Source organism: Urocitellus parryii, unplaced genomic scaffold, assembly GCF_045843805.1.
Source record: "Urocitellus parryii isolate mUroPar1 unplaced genomic scaffold, mUroPar1.hap1 Scaffold_3234, whole genome shotgun sequence".
In the NCBI taxonomy this organism is placed as follows: domain Eukaryota; kingdom Metazoa; phylum Chordata; class Mammalia; order Rodentia; family Sciuridae; genus Urocitellus; species Urocitellus parryii.
In genome coordinates this window covers 38,759-43,638 of record NW_027552962.1, presented here as the reverse complement: position 1 = coordinate 43,638, position 4,880 = coordinate 38,759, and the positions used below count along the sequence as shown (strand labels likewise).

General features: G+C 42.2%; 1 pseudogene; it reads left to right on the top strand.

The window, feature by feature from the left end:
• Nucleotides 1-494: 494 nt before the first annotated feature.
• On the top strand, nt 495-2,958 carry LOC144251956 (gamma-soluble NSF attachment protein pseudogene; annotated as a pseudogene).
• Nucleotides 2,959-4,880: the final 1,922 nt, after the last annotated feature.

The window sequence follows — 4,880 nt, the reverse complement described above, 5'->3', positions numbered from 1 at the left end:
GTGAGCCAAGTGGGATTCGTGTACTGATCATTAAACGGAAGTATCATCCAGATTATGTGAAAAAATGTTTGCTGAGATTTCAAGAAACTCGTAGTTTTTTGGAAGCTTGGAAACCCCTTTCAATGAAAGTGATTCTCGTCAGTCTCTGCTTGGGGCTACTTCAATAGGACACAAACCATAGTGAAAGAACTTTGAACTACATTATTTTGCCAAGTTTCAAAGAGCTAGCATAAACCGTGTTTGATTTAGAGTTCCAACTACATGTATCCATATAGGAGAAAACAGAGTGAAACCTAAACATGAAAACGGTTAGAGCAAAGGAACGGTTTAACCTAGAAGAACGAAATTTGGTGAGCCAAGTGGGATTGGTGTACTGATCATTAAATGGAAGTATCATCAAGATTGGGTGAAAAAATGTTTGCTGAGATTTCAGGAAACTCGTAGTTTTTTGGAAGCTTGGCAACCCCTTTCAATGAAAGTGATTCTCGGTAGGGGATTCGCGCAGTGGAGATGGCGGCTCAGAAGATAAACGAGGGGCTGGAGCACCTGGCCAAGGCGGAGAAGTACTGTTGCTTTTAAAAATGCCAAACAGTTTGAGCAAGCAAAAGATGCCTGCCTGAGGGAAGCCGTTGCCCATGAAAATAACAGGGCTCTTTTTCATGCTGCCAAAGCTTATGAGCAAGCTGGCATGATGCTGAAGGAGATGCAGAAGCTTCCAGAGGCAGTCCATCTGATTGAGAAGGCCAGCATGATGTACCTGGAGAACGGCACGCCAGACACCGCAGCCATGGCCCTGGAGCAAGCTGGCAAGCTTATAGAAAATGTCGATCCAGAAAAGGCTGTACAGTTATATCAGCAGACAGCTAACGTGTTTGAAAATGAGGAGCGCCTCCGGCAGGCTGTTGAACTGTTGGGAAAAGCCTCAAGACTGCTAGTACGAGGACGCAGGTTCGATGAGGCGGCACTCTCTATTCAGAAAGAAAAAAATATTTATAAGGAAATTGAGAATTACCCAACTTGTTATAAGAAAACAATTGCTCAAGTCTTGGTTCACCTGCACAGAAACGACTATGTGGCTGCAGAGAGGTGTGTCAGGGAGAGCTACAGCATACCTGGCTTCAGCGGCAGCGAGGACTGTGCCGCCCTGGAGCAGCTGCTGGAGGGCTACGATCAGCAGGACCAGGACCAGGTGTCGGAGGTCTGCAGCTCTCCGCTCTTCAAGTACATGGACAATGACTACGCTAAGCTGGGCCTGAGCTTGGTAGTTCCAGGAGGGGGGATCAAGAAGAAAGCGCCAGCAACTCCACAGGCCAAGCCTGACGGCATCAGCACGGCAGCTGCCGAGGAGGAGGAGGATGAGTATTCAGGAGGACTCTGCTAGCCCTGCACCTGCGAAAGGAGCGAGGAGGAGGAGGATCCCTGGCACGCATGTTCATGGACCTGGGGCTGGCTTGGGGGCACCTGCACTCCAGTGAAGTCAGGATTTTGAATGCTAACAAAAGTGGAATTTTAGTTACCATTTTCCTGAATCAGCTAATTCCCCTGTGAAGCATTGTAAGAGCAAGAATTAGCTGAAACTATACTGTCACACATTAATACAGTTGATTTCAAAATTTTCAAGCTAAACTCTAGACAAATTATCCTAAACCAAAGGAGAAATAGGCATATTATTCTTTCTTGGGTTCTTATAATTTATTGTTAGAACATTTTCTTTGCATTTTATTTAATATTGCTGTTAAAAGTGATGTTTACTGGTAGAAATGATTATTTTGAAACTTTTTTTGTTTTGTTTTGCAGAAGAAATTTTTCTCCCATGATATTAGATATCTTTAATTGTTAAATCTTTTAAGAGACAGGGTTGATACTGAAATGATTTTGAGGCTCACAATATTATTTAGCCCAGTAAAAGATGCATTTAAGCTTTTAAATGTGATTTTACCAAATTCTAAAGGTAGCCTGTTAAAATGATACTGTAAATGTCTCTAGTTCTTTATGAAGTGTGGGTGTTTCTTCCATCAAAAAAGAAAAAAAAATAGTGTGATTGTCTGTAACCCTACCTGAGTCTTAACCAGGAGCAGCCAGTGGAGACCTTTCTGTGCATTAAGACAGAGGCCCTGTTTCCATCAGTCTGCACCCATGGGTGCTTCTCCCTGAAGGGATGATCTCTTGCTCATTTAGAGGTGCCAGCTCTTCCTGACGTGCGAAATGCTGTGTACTGCAAAAATGTGGCTGAGAGAGAAGAGTTGTTCCTGAGTGACATGTATTTAAAGCCCAGGGCTGCCAATATTTTCATACTTCATAGTGTTTTACTAAAATATTATTTTTGAAGCATTCCTTTTGCACCCCGGGTGGCTTAGACCCATCTCATAATCTGTTAATTGGAAAGAGGCTAGGAGGAGGAGGAGCAGCAGCAGCAGGGCACACTCCGCAGGCCATGTGCCCAGAGCAGGTTCCTTTCACTCACACCCTGTCCCGGAGGGCACCCTTTGTTTGCTGTAGTGTGCTTAGTGTGGACTTCCGGAAGCACTAGGAGGAGTATCGGAGTGACTGGCCACAGTTCTGGGGAGAGCTCATCTGGAAGAGCACCCTTGGGCAGGTGTGCTCGAGTGGGTACAGGTCAGTGTACCCTCTGTTTTGTGGGGCTGACGCAGAACACCCATGAATTTGATGCTCATTTTCATTAAGTATTGAGAGTATGAGCAATCGAAATGAAGTTGTGCTAGGCATTTTTATTTAAAGAGAAATCAATGTTTCCAAGGTCCCATTATTGCTGTGTGTACTCTAAAGATGCAGTCAGAAACTTCTGGAGTCCTATATTAATGCTCATTTGAGCGAGTTAGCTGTGTTAGACAGATTGGTGGTACTCAAAGATATTTTAGACCGTCTATCTCCAGACCATATTACTCATTATCCCCTTGCAGGGGGAAATTAATTTGAACTTTTCCCTCATACTGAGAATTTGAAGAGAAAAAGGAAGGAGTCAGTGGATCCTGTGGCTGCATGCAGCTGGGCTTGGATCAGCATGCAGGGCTTGAGACAGAGAGCCCCGGCTGCCCTTAGGAACAGGTGTGCAGGACAGAGAGAGTCTTTGGATGCCAGGGCTGTTCTTCCTGGAATCCAGGGAAGAGCATTGGTTCACTTTTTCTTTCCACCTGCATAAAGCCCTTCATCCTGAAGTGGTCACAAGTGGAAAATTTGGTGTTTACAGTAAACATAATTTCCCCGGCTTCAGCGTCCTCGCTCCACCAAATGAGGGTCTGCATGACATGCTCAGAACCCAGTGTTCAATTTCTGTTAATGCAGTGAGTGAAGTCGGTCTGCAGGATATAGTTAATATATTGAATTTATTTATACATATGCAGAGTATGGTATTTGTGAACGGAATCTGTGTTTTATTCCTATTTTTTCCAGCTCTTTGACGAGTAAAATATTAAATGTGTTGTTATAGAAATACAGATTATTGCTTCTATAGGAAGATAATTATGAAAATAAAATCTGAGACTATATGTTTAAAAAAAAAAAGAAAAAAAGAAAGTGATTCTCGTCAGTCTCTGCTTGGGGCTACTTGAATAGGGCACAAACCATAGCGATAGAACTTGGAATTATATTATTGTGCCAAGTTTCAACGCGCTAGCAAAAACCGTGTTTGATTTAGAGTTCCAACTACATGTATCCATATAGGAGAAAACAGAGTGAAACCTAAACATGAAAATTGTTACTGCAAAGGAACGGTTTGACCTAGAAGAACGAAATTTGGTGAACCAAGTGGGATTGGTGTATTGATCATTACCTGCAAGTATCATCAAGATGGGGTGAAAAAATGTTTGCTGAGATTTCAGGAAACTCGTAGTTTTTTTGGACGCTTGGCAACCCCTTTCAATGAAAGTGATTCTCATCAGTCTCTGCTTGGGGCTACTTCAATAGGACACAAACCATAGAGATAGAACTTGGAATTATATTATTGTGCCAAGTTTCAAAGCGCTAGCACAAACCGTGTTTGATTTAGAGTTCCAACTACATGTATCCATATAGGAGAAAACAGAGTGAAACCTAAACATGAAAACGGTTACTGCAAAGAAACGGTTAAACCTAGAAGAACGAAATTTGGTGAGCCAAGTGGGATTGGTGTACTGATCATTAAATGGAAGTATCATCAAGATTGGGTGAAAAAATGTTTGCTGAGATTTCATTTAACTAGTAGTTTTTTGGAAGCTTGGCAACCCCTTCAATGAAAGTGATTCTCGTCAGTCTCTGCTTGGGGCTACTTCAATAGGACACAAACCATAGCGATAGGACTTGGAACTACATTATTCTGCCAAGTTTCAAAGAGCTAGCACAAACCGTGTTTGATTTAGAGTTCCAACTACATGTATCCATATAGGAGAAAACAGAGTGAAAAATAAACATGAAAACGGTTACTGCAAAGGAACGGTTTGACCTAGCAGAACAAAATTTGGTGAGCCAAGTGGGATTGGTGTACTGATCATTAAATTTAAGTATCATCAAGATGGGGTGAAAAAATGTTTGCTGAGATTTCAGGGAACTCGTAGTTTCTTGGAAGCTTGGCAACCCCTTTCAATGAAAGTGATTCTCGTCAGTCTCTGCTTGGGGCTACTTCAATAGGACACAAACCATAGCAATAGAACTTGGAACTACATTATTTTGCCAAGTTTCAAAGAGCTCGCATAAACCGTGTTTGATTTAGAGTTCCAACTACATGTATCCATATAGGAGAAAACAGAGTGAAACCTAAACATGAAAACGGTTACTGCAAAGGAACGGTTTAACCTAGAAGAACGAAATTTGGTGAGCCAAGTGGGATTGGTGTACTGATCATTAAATGGAAGTATCATCAAGATTGGGTGAAAAAATGTTTGCTG